This window comes from Nannospalax galili, unplaced genomic scaffold (assembly GCF_000622305.1).
Source record: "Nannospalax galili isolate Female #2095 unplaced genomic scaffold, S.galili_v1.0 scaffold168, whole genome shotgun sequence".
In the NCBI taxonomy this organism is placed as follows: domain Eukaryota; kingdom Metazoa; phylum Chordata; class Mammalia; order Rodentia; family Spalacidae; genus Nannospalax; species Nannospalax galili.
In genome coordinates, this window is record NW_008357649.1 from 131,041 (window position 1) to 154,048 (window position 23,008).

At 39.1% G+C, this 23,008-nt stretch overlaps 1 pseudogene; it reads left to right on the forward strand.

Annotated features, from left to right (window-relative positions):
- The first annotated feature begins 969 nt into the window (after positions 1 to 969).
- On the forward strand, positions 970 to 20,802 carry LOC103751934 (annotated as a pseudogene).
- The last annotated feature ends 2,206 nt before the right edge of the window (positions 20,803 to 23,008 follow it).

The window sequence follows — 23,008 nt, forward strand, 5'->3', positions numbered from 1 at the left end:
TGTTATATTAGTGCATGTACGTTTGTGTGTGTGTGCGTGTGTGTGTGTGTGTGTGTGTGTGTGTGTGTGTGTGTAAATCAAAAGACAGCCTTGGGTGTTGCTCCTCAGGCACCATCAGCTTTTTTCTTTGCAATGGGGTCTCTCATTGGCCAGATAAGCTAGACTGGCTTTCTGGTGAGCCCAGGGAGCCACCTCTTTCTACCTCCTCAGCACTGGGATTACAGGTGCATGCCGCACCACACTTGGCTTTTTACATGGGTTTAGAGAGATCAAACTCGGTCACTGTGCTCACAAGGTGAGCACTTTACAAACTGAGGTACATTCCCCACCCCCAAATGGCTATGTTTCTTATTTGCAGGATTTGTGAATTTTTTAAAAGGAGATGATAGGTGGCACAGATGTCTTTCAGCAGTAAGGCTGCAGGTGCAATTATGGTGTGTTGGGTCAAATTTTTCTTAAGTACAGTGTTTTGGTTGCTTTCTTTCATTCTGCTTTGATTTGTTTAGCTTCAGGACCTTATTAAGTCAGTCATAATCACTCTGTAAAACATAGGGAAGGACAATGGCTTTCCAATCATGCCTTATTAAATCTCCAATTATCAGTGCACTGCACTGTCTAAATCCAGTTTTGAGTTCCTAGATTAGATACATGAACATCTAGCCCCTGTAGAATAGGATTCACAAGCAGCTTCCCTTGCAAGCACCCTTCACAGGTGGGAGAGAAGAAAATAATAAAACATAGCTCACATCAGGTCAGCTCAGATCCCCCACCAAAGAAAAGAAAAATAACACTCCATCTGTTTAAGAGACCCCTGCTTTGGGCGGATCATCCAGACTCTTCTGTTCAAGTTAGTTTTTTCCCCCTTAATTTCTCCTTTTGCGTGTTCCCCAGCTGGCTGACTCCCTTCTCCACAGGGCAGAGGTAGCAGCAGGAGCACATCAATAACATCCGCTAACAGCCTGATCACAGATGTGCTGTGTCCGCACTTCAGAGATCCAGAGATCTGGTAAGAGCATCCTCCTGACACTCATTTCTTCAAGGAGCAGCTCCAAGCCACTTTTACCCTTTCTGCTGGCAAAGGTCAGTTCTATAGAAACAGGATGACCAAAGAGATATGGAAATAAAAAGAAGAAAAACCTCAATGTAAATGAGGGTTTACATGTTACTGAGCCCCCTTTCTGTCAAATTACCAGGATTTTTTTTACTGACCCAGAGCCCAGATGTTGTTAAAGCTGAAAGTATCCCACCCTTCTTCTCCCATATTATGCATCCCTCCTGATACCTTGTTTTCTTTGTGCTTCCATCAAGAGGTTTGTCGTCACTGGGTGCAAAGAAGCATTTGCCAGCCTAAGGGGCCGAGAAGAGGAAAACCTAAAGACTGCAGGGAACAGGTAATGCTTTTTTTATTGAGACCTGTTAAGGTCATAGCCAAGGGTCTCACACCCTGAATTGTTAGATGATGAGTTTCTAGGCTCCAGTGACAAAATGAGGTAATCAGTAAATATTAGCCTTCTCATCTCAACAGAGCATCCAGAAATTCCTTGGCATATCAATTACAGGAAGACCTTAGTGATACCACCCTTGACAAGGACCTTGGCATTCTGATACTAGGCAGTGTTGGTGAGAAGTCAGGCACCATGTACTGTGAGCTCCTTGGAGTCTTGAAGAAATAGCTAGTAGGGCATTAAAAGGGGGATAATTCTAGATAATTGGTCTATAAGGGCTCTAGCTACCATAACAAAACTATTAAGTGTTACCATATTTTGTGTTTCCAGTCTTGTAAAGTCTTGGGTATTATTTTATGTCTACTGTATGTGGATGTCTTTCCGAGTTAACACAACCAAAGCATGGACTAATATGTTGACATTGTTAGTAATATTGAAAGCTATTTTTTCTGTCCTCATTTTAGGCTTCATCTTAAATATCCTCATAATTTAATGAAAATATCTGTCTTCATCGTGACTGAATTCCAGGGACTTCTAGGGCAAGTAACACTGAGGTTAAAATAATACCCATAGTAAAGTTTTTCTGCAAATATTTGAACAAATGTCAAACTCAAAGTAGGAGAGGAGAGTGGTATTAAGGGATAAAGTTACGTTGTTATCTATGTACCAAAGTATAAGCCTTCAAATGCCCAGTGAAGAGTCATGAACAAGCACAAGGATGGACAAGCAAATTAGCAGAGAAACAAGGAACTGAGAATACTCACAGCAGACCAATCTAACTCCATAGTACAGCACTGTATACCCAGGTACTTGTTAAAAACACACGTTATCAGTCACCTTTCAGAATAATTTAGAGTGGACCATTGTCTTTTACCTAATATTTTGTGTCTTCTGATCTTTGTGACTGAGCCAACATATTCCTACGTCTAGTTTACTAACAATGTCACTCACTACATGATAGTACAGAGGCATGTTGAACCTAGTTCCCAAGACCTAAACTGTTAACCCACCAAAAAAAGGTGTGTGGCTAGTGATTATTATCCAAGACCCTGTGTCCCTGTGGTGAGTGGCCACTGATGCTCTTAGAGACCATGAAACTTAACACTTAGTGACCATGTGAGTATCTTTTAAGTCTTGTGACCATCAAGACATACCTCTATATTAGATGCCAGTAAAGTCAGTGGCAGATGTTCTCTGAATAGGCCATTCTTAGCACAAAAGCAAATCAGTAATGATATACAGAAGCAAAAGTAAGAGCAGGGGACCGAGGACAAAGCAAAAGTAAGCACAATACTGTTATTGCCTGAGCTCTACAAATACACAAGGTCAAAACTAGGTAAACCAAATGCAAAAAAAAAAAAAAAACTATTCATTCTTAGAATGTATCTAAGCAGATTTTTAGAGGCTAAAAATAAAGCCCAGAAAGTATCTAGAAACTGCCAAAGAAGAAAAACTCTATCAGACCAGCTAAACAATCAAGAAAAACTTTATTCAAGATACTTTCAATAGGAAAGGGAGACTGTTGCAATAGGGAAGAGATATTGAAGCCAAATCCACTAAAACAAAAGGCAGAAAGCTTTTTACATGCTGAAGTGAGCAAATGGACAAGTCTGAAGGACATTTCTGGGGATACTGGTCAATGGAACCAGGCAGTATGTATTTTCTAACTGTCGCTTATAGATAGACGCTAGGCTCTTTCCCTCACACAGAGACAGAACAGAGAAGCCTACTGTCCTTAATGACCATATTTCAAAAGGATTGCTCCCAGATCTTTGAGGGAAAATATTCCATCTTGGAGAAGATTTATATGTCAGAGAGGCAGAGAAAGAATTTACAACACCAAGTTTCTTCCAAGAAAAGAGGTCAGGATCATAAAGTTTAGTCAAGTTGTGAGAAATGTGAAGGCCATCTTGGCTGCATTTTCAGCCTTAGGAAGTCCATGTTCAAGCTATTTCTGTCTAGCTCTCTTCTCCCTTTCCCCTAGTTTAGCCCATGAGTCTGTTCTGCATTCTCTTCCTTCGATGGGAAACTCCATTCGGTGAACAGAAATCACACTAAAATCCTCTTTGCAAATGCTGCTGTCCATTTTCCACTTGAATCTCCCTCCGTACTTGCTCAAATACACATTTAGTACGTAAACTGAGAGTACTCTCAAACTGATGCTAATCTTTCTAAGGGAGACGATGCCAAGTTTAATCTTCTATAGCTGTCTATTGGAATTTTTTTTTGTACCAAGGATATTATGTGCAGCAAGTTTTTGATTCTGCTGGCATCTTAACTTATAACTCTTAAATAATGCCTCACTTCCCTCATGTGCGTATCAGTCATCTGTCAGCCAGTGGCACCAGGTAGCAGGAGTGAAAGATTTCTGACAACTGTTCTAACAAAAACATAATGAAATTCTTCTGATGAATCCTATTTTAACAGATCACGGCATCGGATTGATGGGTCCAGCAATTCATTTGATTACTGGAGCTTTGCAGGGAAAAATGACTCTGAGAAAACCAGCTGATCAAAAAGTACCGCAAAGGTTGAACAAATCAGAGAAATGATCGACCTAATGAGCCACAAAATTATTTATTTGCTTATAAAAAAGAAATTAGCCATAGCTCATCATATATCACCGCTACCTGTTAGAGCTGATGGAATGCATGAGTGTTCGGACAAAGAGAATCAGGGTAGAGGCTTTCTGTGTGCAGCCACAGTGGAAGAATCTTAGATTTTTAACTATTTAAAACCCCCAGAGACATAGTCAAAGCCAAAATTATTAGGAAACCGCTAATGAATGAATTCAGTATCTTGTCTGATGGTGCTTCCGGCTTGATAAGGTGGTTACTACACAAACAGGGAATGGAAGCTGTGACTCCTAGTCCATTTTCTTATTTGGTTTCTATTTACCTTTCGTGTTCATCATAATGTGCCTAGGCTCCTCTTGCCCTTTAATCCTGCTTCCAAGATAATCTACCCTTTCCTCCCTAAAATAAACTAGTTTGACAGTGGTCATTAAAGGCCTTCCTGCTTCTCTTCTACTTTTATTATCATTATTGTCCTGTGATTGGGGGAGGGGGGTACATATGTGCCATTTGCACATGTAAGGAGGTTAGAAGACAGCATTGAAGAATGGTTCTCTCCTTACACCTTTATGTGGTTTCTGGGGATCAAACTCAGGTTTTCAGGTTTTCAATCTTACAGTGTTTTCTTGACACATTCCTCTCTCCTACAATGTGGTTTAATGTTGAGCCTCTTGCTCTTGTATTTCTATGCATAGAACATCAGTTCTATACACAGAAAACTTGCATTCCATGTCCTATGTTCCACCTCAAAGGAAAAAAATACATATACCTAAACCTTTATCTACTGATCAAGTACAGTACACATGTAAGATCCTGAAGAATGGAGCCCTGTGAAAAGAGTTGCATATCTCTCTCTGATGCGGTTCTGGTGGGTAGGTAGTCAGATATCAAGCAGACTTGAAGGTCATTGAGGTTGAACTCTTCCCTCATAATGAGCAGATTGTAAAACCAAGAACCTAAACTGCAGAACTTTGATTACTGAGCAAATAAATGGAATGAGTCCTACCTCTGGCCTTAGATAGAGCCACAGCATCCTAAACTTCCCATAAGATCACAGGCTTGGTGGCACAGGTTCATAATCTCAGCACTGGAAAGGCAGAGATGGGTGAATCCTTGGGGCTCCCCAGTCAGTCAACCTATCCAATCAGTGAGCTCCAGGCCAGTGAAAGACCATGTCAAAAAGGTAGATGAGGAACAATACCTGGGGTGGTCCTCTGGCCTCCACATGTGCACACACATACACATCCATATATATATATATATATATAGAGAGAGAGAGAGAGAGAGAGAGAGAGAGAGAGAGAGAGAGAGATACCTATGTACACGTGAACATGTACCTACACTCACCTGAATACACATGCATACCTCTATACAGATGAACATGTACATACCACACAACTGCATACATATGCACATCTGTACAAATGTGAGCATCTATACACACACACACACGCACACACACACACACACATACACACACACACACACACACACACACACACACAAAAGCAAAATTAATCCAAATGAGTCTGTTAATTACCTGGACAGGAAAATGTCCCTCAGGAAGCTGTCAGTTCCAGAAACTCTAAGAAATAGTATAGTGTTAACATTACCTACAATTGTAACTTGCACATAGTCCTTAGGCCGCTGTTCACTTCCCCTCTGAGAGCACCTCATATTACTCTGCAGTAAACTGTTTGCCTTCTACACTACACTCTGTGTATCTTGTTTGAACTCATTCAATGAAAATTATTAATGCATGTGCCAGGGAACTGACAGGAGGCTGGAGTGAGATCCTGGTAACAACATTACTTAGTCTGTATTTCAGTTCAGTGTCCCTTGTCATTTTGATTTGGCATACACCAATATCTTTTTCACAAATGAATATACTACCTCAAAATACTACAAAAGTCATTATAAATGACCAAAGACGTGCTAAGCATTTCCAGTATACAGGCAGGAAGATCTTTAATGCACACCTTTTTATATATGGTTTTATTGAGTTTTGTGTGTATTTCATACAGAACATCTCAAACAATCTTAATCATCTTTATACCCCCATCCCCAGTGGCACCCTCCCATAGCCTCCCAACTGGAGCCCATATACTCTGTCATCCCTGTTAAGGCCCACTGGGTTGTCAGTGTCCCCAACTGTTCCCCAGTGCAAGTCCATCCATTGAGTCTAGTCAGCCTATCTAGAGTCCCTTGTTTTAGGAAGATCAGCTCTTCTTTGTCTAGCAGCAATCAGTAATGCACATCTTGTTTTAAGGCAGAAATTGTCCTCTGAGTAATTATGAATTCATAGAAAGTTGTCTCTTGCATATTTAACCTAACTTCCCCCAGTAGTGACATTTTATAAAACTGCAAAATAATGTCAAAACCAGAAAAAAAAGTATATTGGTTATAAAATGTTCTTATTTATATAACTACCTAGGTTATAGTTTATTCCTTTTCACTATTGTATACACATTTTTATGTTTGATGCGTAGAAGGGTGAGTGTAGTTCTATCCAATGCTGTCTCATTCATGAAACCAGCACTGCAATCAAGATACAGATCTATTCAATCATCACACAGGATGCCATGCCACCCATGGTATTTGCAACACTGCCCAACACATCTCCACCTAGTTTTCTTCCCTAGAAAATCCTAAACTGTTCCCCATCATGCTACTTTGTTGCTGCTTCGTGGAGGTTATTTAATTATAATCACATAGGATATCATCTTTCAAGATTAAGCTTTTTCACTAATAATGATAGCCATAAGGTCTATCCAAGTTATTATTCCTATCAACATTTTCTTTTATTGTTGAGTACTATTTTGTTATGTGGATGTCTAGAGTGTATTCATCCACTGATGGACATTTGGGTTATTTCCAATTTTTGTGTGTAAACATAAGTTTTGATTTGCCTAGGATAAGTGCCTTAGAGCAAAATTTCTAGGCCATAAGATGTGTTCATGTTTAGTTTCATAAAAAGCTGTCAAATATTTTGACTGAGCAGCCATCCCATTTTAAATTCCCACCAACAATATATGAGAGCCAGTTTCTCCAGATTTGCTATTATAACACTTTTTTAATTTTTTATCTCTTCTGCTGTGTGTACAGTGATATGCGATTATGTTTGTAATGTATTTTTAATCATTATGTTCCCATTAAGAAGCCGCCACCCTCTACATTGTTACTGTTGCTCAATCATTAAGATGCATAAGTCCAAAAACCTACAGTTTTCCTCCCTGTGCACCGTTTTCTCCCTTGAAGACACAATTTTAGAAATATTCTGTAAAAAATAGCTCTAATTTTATTCCTATTTGTGAACACATTCTCCAAAATACTGTAAGAATAGATACAAAGTGGGATTAGCTTGCATCTAGGAATGAAGAAGTAAAGTTTAAATGCCTGGAAACTCTTCTCTTTTTTTTTTTTTTTTTTTTTTTTTTTTTTGAGACAGGGTCTCATTGTAGCCCTATCTGGCCAGGGCTTCGTTATGGAGGCCAGACTGGCCTTGAGAGTGCCAGGGTGCCAGGATCAGAGAGATCCACCTGCCTCTGCCTTGAGAGTGCCGGGATTAAAAGCTTGTGCCACCACATCCGGCAAATACCTAAAACTCTTAGGAAGCATGAAATACTTACAAGATTTCATGGTGGGAAACAGTAAAGAAATTTTCCATTCATCAAGCTGACAACTATGGATTTCATGCTCTAACCAAAATAAAGGACTATTGTGTTCTGGGAAATACTCTGGGACGGAGGACCATACTGATTTTATTCACTCAAGTAAAGGAATAAGGGTTTGAAATCCAGCTGTGGAGAAATCAAAACAGAGGCAAAGATTCGATTTTTACAGTACCTTAGTAGCCTGCTGTGCTATCAGAGTGGCCTTTCTGACTCCAGCAGCCCCAAAAGCAGTACTTGAGCTAGCACCATATATTTTAAACCTACCCTTTCACTGATACTGTATTGCCAATGTATCACCTTGGGATCAATGAGGTTGCAGAACTAGTTTTGATTAGAAAGCAACATTAAAATACAGAAGAACTAGCACCATTTCTTGCGTGATATACAAACACTTATAATATTCATCACACTGCTCAAAATCCATCCAGTAAAAAAAGTAAGTTATAAACTTATATTGAAAATCCTAAAAATCTTGTGTGTTTAGAATGGAAATGGGGGAAACTTGAGCTCATCCATAGTGAATTTAAATCAGAGAAATAATGAATGTTGTTGTGCTGAGCTCCAAGCTAGCAGGATTAAGAGAGAAAAGGAGGCTATGTCATGATAGTGAGAAATATTTCAAATTGGAGATCAAATGAAAATTTATATATCTGAAAAATATAAATACTCCTCACACTGTGGGGGCCAGAGCAGTCAGCCTCACTGCCCAGAGGGGGAGACACAGAAGAAATTTGCATAAGATGGCTGTGCGCAGTGGCCCTGGAGGAGCCTTACTGGGGCACAGAGGTACTTTAAGAGGATAGAGACAATTGTACAAACACTACCAAAAGGGCACAAAGCAGCAGCTGTGCTTCTGGTCCTGGATTTGGCTCAAGATAAAATCAATGGTTGCCCAACTCTGTGGTGAGCAAGACTGCAGAGGTTTAACAGTACCTCCAATGAGAGTACATGAAGTAGCAACCTGTCAAATGCATAATCAAAAGTATTTGGAAAGTATCACATGCAGGCCTGCACTACTATGTGTTGCATGCTTGAAACAGCACAGTGGAGGTTACTCAAAAAAAAAAAAAAAAAACTTGCAATAAAAGTTGGGGAAAATATACCTGACAAATTGCTCAGGAATATTTAGAGGCCTGTATAAATGCACCAATGGTTCAAATAAATGACAACTACTATGATTGTATTTTCTTAGGGGCAATCAACAACTATCTAATTGGACTAAAAGCCCACTCAATGAGATAAGTTTCCTATCTGTTGCCATGATATAGAACTCACCACAACCAATGTGGGAAGGAAAGGGTTTATTTGTCTTACATTTCCTCATCACAGTCCATCATTGAGGGAAACAAAGACAGATTCCAACAGGAGCTCCAGGCGGGAGCTGAAGCATAAACCATGAAAGAATGCTGCTTATTGGCTTGCTTTCCTGGCTTGCTCAACTACCATTCTCATATAGCCCAAGCCCACCTGCCCAGGGACAGCACTGCCAACAGTCAGGGAGGCCCTCTTACATCAATTAGCAATTAAGAAAATGCCCCCAAACCATGGTAAGGGTTATACAGGGAGAATAAATAATGCCTAGCTAGTGTAAAAAACCAAAAGGAATCATATTAGTCTAATAACCTAATGACAAATTACACATACAATATCTCTACACGCGTCCATGTATATAGCTGAAGGCTACATAACAAGAAACAGTGCCAGACAGAAAAAACAATCCTTTGAGTTGTTGGCCAGGGTGGTCCAAGAGACTCCTAAAATAACACAGGCTATTGCCACAGTCCTTGATTCCCTCCCAGAACTTGAAGGTAAGACTCTACTGCTGAAGATAGAAAATACTTTGGACACAGGATTTAGAGCAATGGAGTTGGAACTGACCTGGAAGCCACTTCTCCTGAAGACTAGGTCTCATAACTTTGGAAAGTACTATGCAAGCTGATAAGGGAGAAATGTCAATTAATGGTCCAACACCAGCTTCAAGACTAAATAACCACATCAATGTCCTGCACAGCATATGACACTGATGCAGTAGTGGCACTTTTTTTCTTAGGGGCAATCAACAGCTATCTAATTGGACTACAAGCCCACTCAATGAGAGGAAACTCATGTGTGGCACTATAAACACAGACAAATACACATGGCTGGAGAGGTCATGGATTTTAGAGAAAACCCCAAGACTGCCACATCCCTAGACTAATGTAATTTCTTACTATGTATAAAATATGTGTCCTTATATTTACAGACAAATATCCCAGTCACCACTCATCAAAGAAGCTTGTTTTGCACAAGATGGAAACTATTACAGAGTACCACAACTGGTCACATACAGACATTGTCTGTGAATTGCCCAAGACTAAGTGGCACATCTACAATACAACTCTATACCAAGGCTCACAGAACATAGAACAAGGAGTAAAGAGGACACTAATGAATATCTCAATTCTCATTAATGAAGTTCCCTCATGCATCAGAGGGCCAGGAACACAAAAGTTCACAAATGGCCAAAGTGTAGAGATTAAGAGTCTGTAGAATGCTGGTCCTTGGACAGGACTCCTACATTAAACTTCACTAACCTAGGGTTCAGGGACAATTTTGGGAGAAGGGGTGGAAAGATTGCAAGAGCCAAGGAAGAGGTATATGGCCATATGGAAATAGAGTCCTACAAGCTCCTAGGATCCTACTCATATGAACCTACAGCAATGGTGTCAGTATGCACAGGACCCATGAAAACTCAAACAGACAAAACCACAGCATAGAACTGGGGAAATGGATACCAGACACCAATCATAACTGAAGAAATGTTGGCAACTGATTACCAATGGGTAAGGAAGACCTAATCCTCCTAAAGCAAGGGACTCTAGATAGGCTGACCAGACCTCAGCAGATGAACATGCACTGAGGAATATCTGGGGACACTAACTTGACCCAAGAGGCCTTAACACAAATGACAGAACGTATGAATTCCTGTGGGAAGCTATGGGAGGGTGCCAGTGGGGAAGGGGGCATAAAGATGATTAAGACTGATTGGATGTTCTTAGGAAATACACAAAAACTCAATTAAAAAAAAGAAGAAAATCCCCCACAGACAGGTCCACAGACCAATTTGATGGAGGAAATTCCTCAGTTGGTGTTCCCTCGTCCCAGGTATGCCTAGGTTTGTGTCAAGTTGACAAAAACGGTAACAATGACAATCTTACATCTAAGGATACCAAAGAAATTATTGCTCAGTTCAAACTTGGAAAACTCCAAAACTTAGGCCAAAGAATGGATGTTTCTACAGTGAGCCAGGTAGAAGCCTTAACATTTTTTTCAACTTTTACAAAAACTTTATTGAGAATTTCATACATGCATGTAAGATGTTTTGATCAAATAAATCCATGCCCACTCCCTCCCTTCTAACACTTTCCATGTCTCCTGATGACTTTTTTCTTTTTCTTTTTTTTTCTTCCTTCATTCATTTATTTTTATGGAGCTTTTGTGTACTCTAACATTACCCCTCTAAAGAGGTAACCCTAAAATCTTTTAAGGATTAGATACAAGGTCCCAAATATTTTTGACATTTTTGGACTTTGGAACAGAATATGTTGCTAACAGTCCCAAGACATTTTGACTTTTAGCCAAGAAACTGGCTACTTTTCTTTGGGGTCTTTTTACCCTAACTTGCCTAGTGAATTCATACCTCCTATTCTTATCACACCATCCTCTGAAGAGGTTACACAAATTGCCAATAGGGAATAGCGATGCAGACCATTCTGTCTTCTTCCATGCTGAACAGGGACACAGGGTGAGGCAATTAGAGTACCCCTTCATTGGTCTATATAAAAGATTCCCAAATTGCATAACTCTTATCTCTTAAGGGGAAAAGAAAGTCTTTGAAACATGACTACGAGATGTGAAGGACTGGAATTTCTTGATAAGGGCTTCCAGAAGCATCCCTCTATTGGGTTCTTCCTCATTTTTCTTTTGTCTTCCAAGGCTGACACTGATTCTAACTACTCCAACAGCTATCAAAATCCCTGAAAGAAAATCCTGAATCCATCACTCTACAGAGTCCAGCCTTGGAAGCCTTACCTTTGACTGAACCACCCAAAGACCTAGCTTTGGTGTGCAAGCAGGTCTTTAATTTTATATTCTACTTCAAATTGTCACTGGAGAAATCAAACATGAACCTCCCACCTAAAAAATGTAACTAAGTCAAAATGTTTACAGTACCAGGGATGTCAAAATTTTGTCACTGAGATATGACATTGTGATCTAAAAATGTGCTGGCCACATTCATAACTATTCTAGGAAGTATGCAGCCCACAGGCCACAGGCTGGACACACATGGATCTATAAAAATGCTTTAGTTAATGAGTTAATATGGATTAACTCATTAACTCCATAGTAACTCATTAATATGGATTACCAATACAAAGTCTACTGAATAACAAGCAATATGGTCTCATTTGGAATTTGATAGTCAATTCAAATAGAATTTACAACAACTTTGTTATTTTTTTTAATTATACAAATGTTTATATACACTCATTCCTGGTCTTATAACCAATCTCAAGCCTCACTTGGCACATCATGACTGGTATTTAAAAATTTGATGAATTTGCATCATTCAGCAAAAACATGAACAAGCAAAAATATCATAAAGACTTCAGAAGCATGACAGAGAGAGAGAAGTGTGGGACAGGGGTGGGAAGGTGAGAGCTTCAAAGAAGCAAGGAGAACTATGTCTTGATGGAAATATTTTTTTTTAAAAAAATATGTCTTGAGGGCTGGAAAGACTGCTCAGTAATTAAGAGTACCGGCTGCTTCTGCATAGGACCTGGGTATGATTCCCAGCACCCACATGGTAGCTAACAACTGTCCATAACTCCAGTTCCAGGAAAATTCAACACCCTCTTCTGGCCTCCACAGGCATTGCATGACACAGGTGCCCCTACAAACATGCAGGTAATACACTCATACACATAAAATAAAAATAATAAATAATAAATATGTCTTGAAGGTTACAAGGTATACTGTTCCTAGATAATAAATTCTAAAGGTACCCCATGATGCTATCAAAACAGCAGCCAGGTCAGCCATCTTGCTATTATCAGAATGCCACTATGTTCAAACCAGGATCTTCCATATAACATTTAAACCTTAACATAAATAGAATTAAAAATTAGAGCTCCTTTACAGTTTAATATTAATGGTAAATAACTTAAGGCACTTGATTACAATTAGCTAAACACAAGTTCTCTGGCCTTGGAGATGGCTCAGCAGGTAAAGGTGCTTGCTGACAAATCTGACAGCCTGAGTTTGATCTCTAGGACTCACATAGTAGGAGAGAACTAGTCATTAAAAGTGGTCCCTGACCTCCATATCACACACACACACACACACACACATGCACACACACACACACACACACATCATGACACTTGCATGCACACATGGAAGTACACTCATATGTGAGTGTGAGCTCATACACACACAAAATAAATAAATAAATAATAAATAAATAAATAGCACATGTTCTAAGACACTTGTGTATATTATAAAAAGTGATTTGAAGCTAAAATTCTCCTCTGAAGTATAAATTTAGGGAAACCACCATACAAGTGTTCACTCTGGGTGATGTAGAGAAAGAAATTTCTTTAATGATGTTGTTGAATTCTATTATTCATGCCTGGATGACATTGTGACACTGCTTAAATCATCTTTCTTCTTTTACTTGAGTTGATTGAAAGTTTGAAGATAAGGAATACTTCTGTGTAGATATCCAAGATCCAAATATTTCACATTGTTCATCGATAGTGAACAAGAGACAGAAGGCATCACTAAAACCTGATTTATAGACTGTGTCTCTTGTCTCCTGGTAAGCCTGAGAATAGAATACTCAGGGTTTCTGGTTTGTTTGGGTCTCTGAGGGGTGTGCATGGCGATTCAATGTGATTGGGTGCTCAAACATATTGAAGAGAAAATTCTAGTTCTCTGTTTGTATGTGTTTTGTACTCTGAACCTATGAGTTTCTATATTGGTAGAAAAGTTTCTTCACCCAATCACCCTAAACCCAAGTAACAGCTTAACCACTAAAGTCAAAATGTTGAAGGATAGACAGTGAAAACTTCTACTGAAAGTAGTGTGCAGGGCTAGAGAGATGGCAAAGTGGTTATGAGCACTGGCTGCTCTTGCAGAGGACCTGGATTTGATTCTCAGCACCCACCTGATGGCTAACTATCCGTAACTCCAGTTCCAAGGATTTGTTGCCTCTTCTGTCCTCTGCAGGCAAAACACTCATACACATAAAATAAAAATAAATAATTTTGTTAAAGATAAATGTGCTGAGGTGAGTAGAACTTAAAATTATTGTAATTTTTCACTCTACCCAGATGAGATCTTATGAATAAAATTAAAAGACTCTTAAAGCTGTTATGATGATGACTTTATTAGGAAATAAAAATGGCATTATGGTGATTTTCAAAGCATTATCAGAGAAGACTACTTTATTACAAATATATATATACCCCTGTGGGCATTATTCTTTGAGCTGTCCTGGGCAATTGTTCAACCAAACTAATAAGTCTGAACCGTTTCCTAATTCATGTGTAAAGATGAAGGTATTGGAAACTTATCACGAATACTAAGGAACCCTCTGTGCTGGGGAAAATGCACCTGTGCATTGCTATTCTCTGTCTGACTCTCTAACTGCCACCATTAATATTTTTTGTGTTTCTCACAGCTGTCAGAACGTGCTGGCTTCTGCTTTATTCTCAGTGCCTGAACACATCTTTTCAAGCTTCATGGCTTGCATGTTAATGCTCATCCAAGGCATATTATTCACTCTAATTTTGATCTTATCAGAGGCAGGACAAGGATTTTAAATGCTATAACAGTTCATACAAATTAGAACTATTTAGCAGGCAAGCTCAGGTTTCCCAAAAACAAAATAAGAAATGGGCCTCACAATTAAAATGATATCAAAAGCATAGAAATACTTTAAATGTTTATTTTCTGTTTTAAACCCAACTGGGTACCTTTATCAAAGAATCAGAAATCAGGGTATTATATCATTATGAAATATATGACCAGGAGATTCAAGTCAAATGTTGCTCTAGGGATTGTTTAGCACACAGATGAAGAACCTTGAAAAGCATGGAGAGGTTAACAGTCTCACACAAAGTCACATCGCAACTTGAAGGCATCATGATTTATAGTCACACACTGTAACCTAAGACCAAACAGAAGAAAAATATAAAGCATTTTTTGAAAATTAGAACTAAAGGAGCTGGAGAGATGGCTAAGTGGTTAAGAACACTGACTGTTCTTGCAGAAGACCTGGGTTGAATTCCAGCACCCACATGGCAGCTAACAACTGTCCATAACTCTAGTTCCAGGGGATCCGACAGCCACTTCTGTCCTCCACAGGCATTGCATGACATGGGCACAGGTGCATTTACCTACATGCCAGTCAATACATGCATACACATAAAGTAAAAATAATAAATAAAATATTTTTTAAAAAAATTAGAACTCCCCAAGTGACCTTAAGAGTAAAAATAAATTGGTTTATCTGGGCCAACTGTATGTTCTTAAAAACCCAAAAGGAAAGTATAACTAAAGATTAAAGGGATCAATATAATTCTTTAAGAGTCCATGTGTATATCTAAAGGCTATATAACAAGAAACAATGCCAGACAGGAGATACATTCTTTTAAGTTATTAGCCAGGGTGGCCCAAGAGACTCCCAGACAGTAACCCAGGATAGAACTGGGAAAATGAGCAGCAGACCCCATTCTTATCTAAAGGAATATTGACAACTGTTTACTGCTAGATGATGAACACCTGATCTTCTTAAAACAAGCATCTGGGAAATGGGTGTATAGTTGAATAAGATGGTTTGGGATGTTCTGTGTGATACATACACACACACAAATCAACAAATTTTTTAAAAATGTATTACATTTGAGGAGGAAGCATGGAAATTTACGTCGTTAATTAGTAATGATGACAAACATTACTATTGAACTCTACCCAAAGACTTTATAGACATAAACAAGTGCCAAGGATCCAAGTGCAACCGATTATGACTAGTAATAATCAGATACATACAGATTACAGATGCATATGCCAACATCTCAGTGTTAGTAGCAAAAACAATGAGTCTTTCTGCAAGGAACACTATATTCTAAAATGAAATGGAGATCTTTTTTAAAGGTTAAAAACTCATTCAATTTTATGTCTTACAGGGCTTATACTGAGTTCAATATTGTATAACTGTATTAATTCAGCTGTGCACCTAGAAACTTGCAGCCACTTGTGAAAGAGATGTGCTCTTGCTCTGGAGTGTGTTACTGAATACATTAAAGCTTTAGCGAAATGCTTCTTCTAATCATGTAGTTATTAAAAAATATTTTTAAATAATGATTAAAAAAATAATAACAATTCTTCAAAGCATAAAAATTTGTTCCTTAATAATTAGTAGATGTGAAAAACATTACCATTGAAATCTATCTGATGACTTTATATCCATGCTAAACATCTTAATGTCAATTGCATTAAAAATGAATTTTTCTGTATGAAACTGTATTTTAATAAAGAAATGGTGATCTTCTTTAAAGGTTAGAACCTCATTTAATTTTATGTCTTATAGGATTTATACTGATCAAACAATGTTGTATAACTAATAATTCAACTGTAAACCTAAAAATTTACAGCCAATTTTGAAAGACATGCATCTTAGCTCAGGAACTTGTTATTGAATATGTCAATGCTGTTGTAATGAAATGCTTCTCCTAAGTATGTGGTTATTAAATAAATAATTTTTAAAAATCCTACCCATTCAAAAAAGAATTAGAACTAAAACATATTATATTTGTTGTTTGAGACAAGGTCTCAAACCTGGAATCCTCCTACCTCAGCTTCCTGAGAGCTAAAATTACAGGCATAAGCTACCATGCCCAGTTTAAAACCTATTTTAATTGCCTTCTTCCATCTGATCAAGTCACAATAACAAAACCTCTTCCCTATACATTTTTGCATATCATGTCTATTAGATCTTGTGGAATTTTGAAACCTTAACTCACCAGAAGAGCTACAATTGATCAGCATGCCATTCCTCAAAAACTATTTTGGTGCAATCTTTTGTCACTTTATGCAGAATATTGATAATCTCATTATTTACAGAGCTATGATTTCCACAGAAAATGCTCCTGAGCAGATACAACTTTATGCAAATAAATATTTAGAATGTTGGTTAACTCACCATTATTTAAGTTATTCGTCTCATTCAGGGCCTTGAAACTTGCCCATGATCCATCTAGATAAAGCATACTCTTAGATTTCCAGTGCATAGGTCCTTGCAATCTTGAAACACAAATTAGGTAAGGATAAAACCTAAAGGACATACAGATCACACCTGCTGCCTTAATCATATAGAAGAGTCTCTATGCAGAAGAAAGGGGAACATATGAGGTAAGGCAGCTTTGAAAAGGACTCCTAATGATATTCAAATCAGTGAATTTATAAATAGAATATGCTAAATAAATCATTAATAAGAGAGCCTGATAAGAGTTTGTGAATTTTCTACAAGCTAGGGGAAAAAATTTATAGCTAAGTACAGTTGCACCCTCTATATCTATGGATTCAATGCCCACAGATCAGTCAAACATAGATTGAAAATATTTTTTCTTTAAATTCCAGAAAGTTTCAAAGAATAAAATTTGAATTTGTTCAATGCTAATGTTGAATCTTTGGAAAGTGGTATACAGGCATTCTGTTAGGAATTGTAACTGATCTAAGGGCTTTTGGAAGTATAAAGGATACAGGTATCAGTTCTCCACAAAGACTAAACAATTTACACAAAGCACACAAGCATTTTGTCAAAAATGGGCATCCTGGATCCAACTCTCCTCAGACACAAGAAACAACTACTCTGTCAAACAGGGTTTTTTTAGTTATGAAGACAAGTATGGTGAATTCAGTTTGAAGAGATATAGTTTTAATTTCTAACATCTTTTATTAACTGAAAATTTGTAAGTCAAGGTGCACATGTACTTGTAAACAAACTTCCACACACCTGTAAATAACCCTAATGGAACTCACTGTGTCACAAGAAAATAAAAAGGACGTAGAAAGGGGTCCAGATGGGAACACGAAGGAGGTTACCAAGACCGGGAGCAGGACGAGAGGGTCATGGGAGTAACTACGATTGAAACACATTATATGCATGACTGAAGTCAAAATATATACAGTTTCTATATTATTAACATATTTACATGTCCCTAAATTCACCATATTGGACTTCTTAGAGCCATAAATGTGAAAATACAAATGGATTAGGGAAGCTGAGCATGGTGACACAAGCACTTGGGAGACAGAGGCAGGTAGATTTCTGTGAGTTCAAGACCAGCCTGGTCTACATAATGAGCTCCAGGCTAGCCAGGCCTCCACAGTGACACCCTGTCTCAAAAAAAATGTATTAGGGAAGAAGAGAAAAAATAAGTACAGAAAAAGAAGGGCTCACAATAATTAAAAGACATACTAATGATTGGTCAACATACACTAAAAGATATGTGAATCAATAACATTTTTGTTTGCCTTTTCCCTGTAAAGCATGAAGGGAAGTATGATTTTTAATTCCATTTTAATAAAACTTGGATATAATGGAAACTTACCAATATAGAAGTTTCTTGAAATATATACATATGCATCATTAAAAGAAATTAAAGGAAGTCATCTTTTAACAGGGGAACATTGTCCTTTCTAGAAGTCATAGGCTAATGAAAAAAAAAAAACCTTAATGCCAGGAACAGACTCCCTCTCAAGAAGCTGTTGACCAAGCGTCCCGTAGAGCCTCAAAAAATATTATCTATTGCCCCTGCTCTTGGTTACCCATCAGAACCGGATGGTAAGATCTTATTGCTGAAGACACTTCTTACATGAGCAGTAGAACAAACAAGGAGAAATCACCCTGGTGCTGACTTCAGAGCCTCATCACCACCAGCAAATGTTCATAGTCCTGGAAGGTGTTATGCCTGGTACCAGAAGGAGAAAAATAATCATCAGCCTCATTCATCTGGAAATCCTTTGAACTACAACAACTGGCCTGGCAAGATAAGCCCACAAATGCAATAGTTGCACAAATATTATGGGAGTAACCAACCACTCTTTAATTGGATTTAAGGCCTACTTCCTAGGATGGAGCCCATATCTGACACTGATATCAAGCTTAGGAATCTGAGGTTAGACAGGCACAGAACATAGGGAGAATCTAATACTAGTTTTCTACTAAGTAGTTATATTAAACTGAGTCTTAATGACTTTTGTTATACAGATAGATTAATGCATCTCTCAACTCTCACCAGAAAAGTTTCCTTATGCAACAGATGATGAGTAACACAGAAACCCACAACTTCAACATCCAGAGAAGAGGCTCCAGAGTTCTTATCCCTGAACAGGACAACTATATAAAGCTTCTGCCTCCCAAGGCTTAAGGATCATTGTGGAAGAGGGAGTGGAAAGATTGTAAGAGAGAGAGGTGGTAGATGACCACATGAAAACTGTTTTCCAGACAGCTGGTCAGTTACTCATATTAACTTACAGAACTGGTGACAGCCATGCACAAGACCCATGTTAGCTCAAACAAGAAAAAATCCTAGCATAGACAGGAGGACGTGGGTAAGAAGCTCCAACTCCACCTAAGGAAATTGTGGCAGCAGATGGCTGCTGAGAGGTGAGAGACAGTCTCAAGTATGGGATTCTTGGTAGGTTACCCAGGCCGCAGTGGATGAAGCCACACTGAAGGACATTTGGAGACACAAACTAAACTCTATAGGCCTTAATATAGATATATATAAATATAGATATAAATAAAAACACAGATACAGATAGATGATAGATAGATGATAGATGATAGATAGATAGATAGATAGATAGATAGATAGATAGATAGATAGATAGATAGATAGATAGATAGATAGATAGATAGATAGATAGATAGATAGATAGATAGATAGATAGATAGATAGATAGATAGATAGATAGATAGATAGATAGATAGATAGATAGATAGATAGATAGATAGATAGATAGATAGATAGATAGATAGATAGATAGATGATAGATATAGAGGAGATAGAGATAGATAGATATAGATATAGATATAGATATAGATATAGATATAGATATATCTCAGAGTACAAGTCGACCTGGAATCTGCTCTGTACCACAGCTGATGGCTGTGGCATCCCCTGGTCCCTGATCCCCAGCTGCTCTGCCACCTTCACTGGGACCGGCTGGTGCAACATGTCCTCAGAACAGAAGATGCTATTGTGGAAGGATCTTCCAGTGATGCTGCAGAGTATTATCTCTGGACCACTGATAATAAATACTATTTAGCAGATATCAATTTGTGCATAGCGCCCAGCAAGTTTTCGGTTACTCCCGAGACCGCAGAAGCCGTCCAGGCATTAGTGCTTTTCTTTGACAGAACACAGGGTCTTGACAGTGTCCCCTCATGGCTTCCCCTGGCCAAGGCATGGTTACCTGAGGTGATGATCTTGGTCTGTGACAGAGTGTGTGAATATGAAGCAAACCAACAAAAAGCTCAGGAAAGGTGCACCGCAAGTCGCTCTGAGCTGGAGGAGCTCAGCCCAGAAGAGCTGCCTGAGGACGATGACTTCCCCAAATCTACAGGAATAAAGCGGATTGCGCAAACTTTGAATGTCAATGTGTGGTGCAACGTCGTGATCAGAGCCAGGGCTTCAGCCTTCTCAGCTCGCTGGCTGGAGTGAACCACAGTGTTGTATCAGCAGAGAACCGCCACTAGGAGCAGCGGAGTTAGCCACACAGAAGCCAGAATCCCTCCTGAGCCACTGAGGTGGCACATCTACCCCAGTAGGTGCACAGATCGACAGCATGTGGATCCGATGTTGGACTTGGATATTCGGGAATTTGCCAGTCATACTATGGGGGGAGGCGATCCAGAGAATGTCGAGAGACTTCCAAATTAAAGGAAATGAGCAAAGAAAGTTGCATGCAAAAAAAAAAAAAAAAAATCCCAAAGCCTTCTGGATGGGAGACGATAGCGATAAAACTGAAGACCTTTCTTCTGATGAAGAACACTAAGCTATTTCTACTTAGTTTGATTAAGGATGCCACTGCTGTGTACCTCAGATAATTCCCTCCTCAACCCAGTCCTGTTCTGCCAAGATTCCCCTCACTGCATAGGCCATCTGACTGGTGTTTGGGGTCCCCTTAATGTTAGCTTATAAGAAGGAGTTGAAGAGGAGTCTTTCCTCCTGCAGCACAGGTCGGCGAGGAGTACAATGATGGCAATGAGTGAGGATTTCTCAAACATACTCTTCTGTTTTTTGTTGTTTATTTTTTGTTTTGTTTTGTTTGTGTGTTTTTTGGGTTTGTTTTTTGTTTGTTTGTTTGTTTGTTTTTGTTTTTGTTTTTTTGGTCTTTTTGAGACAGGATTTCCCTGTAGCCCCAGTTGTCCTGGAACTCACTATGTAGACCCGGCTGGGCTTGAACTCACAGAGATCCATCTGCCTCTGCCTCCTGAGTGCTGGGATTAAAGGTGTGCACCACCATGCCGGGCCTTATGGGATAGAATTAGTCTTAGAGGCCTGTGTTAAAGGAGAGTCAGGAGTGCTGGTGCATGCCTGCAAACCCAGTACCTGGGAGGCCAAGGGCAGCCTGGGCTTTATGGAGAGACCCTGTCTCAAAGAAGAAATTAACTGAACCACACAGCAGCCTTCCATAGTTGCTGTGGGTATTCCCAGCATTCACAAGTACATGCTGCATGTCAGGAGCTTGTGCCATTGGATATTGTCAATATTTCTCACCAAGAACTGGAAGCTTTGAGCTGAGAGATTTTTGGTGGGTGGGGTGGAAATGATGCAGCTGCAAATCTAATTTGTGCTATAGAATAGGGGGTGGGCAAAATAGGTGGGCCACAGGTTTGTCTCTAAGCATGTCTTTCTGGTCATTTTAAGTTAAGTGTCTGAATTCTTTCTACAAAGAATTAAAAGACTAGAGTGTTTTGTTTTGTTTTTTTTTTTAGATTGTAAGAAACAAGGCAAAGTTTTCTGCCTCTAGGGAGGATAAAGCTACCCCTCTACCCAGTTGCTGGGCAAGGCTTATAAAAAAGACCTTTATGCACCCCTGTGTTGGTAACACCATGCTGCCACAACCAAAACACTTTCCCCTGCTACTTGAGATGCCATAGCCATGCTGTCACACTTTAAACCCTGAAAATAAGGCAAATGTCCCCTTCTTTCTGTTGGGAAGCCAAACTGATCACTGCCAAAGTAGCAACACTTACTGGTGGGTGAGGGAGTGAAATGTTAGGCAACAGGGTCCTGAGGCACTGTTGTGATTTGCTCCCAGGGCTGCTGGATCCTCTGAGCCTCTCCAGGGCTCAGCTTCCAGCGAACATCCTTTGCTCTTTGCCCTGTATCCTGCTCAGTGGGTATCAATCCTAAGAGGCACATCTACAATGCAACCTCCACACCTACGGCTTACAGAACATAGAACAAGGGGTAAAGATGACACTAATGCATCTCTCAATTCTCATCAATGAAGCTCCCTCATGCAACAGAGGACCAAGAACATAAAATATCACAAATGGGCAAAACCAAAGAGTAAGAGTCTGCAGTTGTGGGTCCTTGAACAAGACTCCTATATTAAACTACACCCACCAAGGGCTCAGAAAGCATTGCAGAAGAGGGAGCAGAAAGATTATAAGAGCCAGGGAGGAGGTACGTGACCGTATGGAAATGGAATCCTACAAGTTCCTGGGACCTTGCTCATATGAACCTACAGCAATGGTGTCAGCATGCACAAGACCTGCAAACTCAAGCAGACAAAACCCCAGCACAGAACTGTAGAAATGGGCATCAGGCCCTAATCTTAGTCAAAGAATTATTGGCAGATGATTACTGATGGGTGAGGAAGAGCTGATCTTCTTAAAGGCAGGGACTGTAGATAGGCTGAGTAGACCCCAGTGGATGAACTTTCACTGAGGGATATCTGGGGACACTAACTTGACATGATAGGCTTTAATACAAATGACATAATGTATGAACTATTCCAGTGGGGGGGGGGAACTATGGGAGAGTACCAATGGAGAAGGGGTGTAAAGATGATTAGGATATTCTGTATCAAATACACAAGAATTCAATTAAAAATTTACAAAAAAAAACAGAATAAATTAAATTAGGCAGGGGCAACAAAAGAAGGTGCAGATAGGGGAGGGGATCTCAACACCATCAAATTATATTGTTTGGAAATTTGTTAAAAAATCAAAATGTATTTTAAAAAGTAT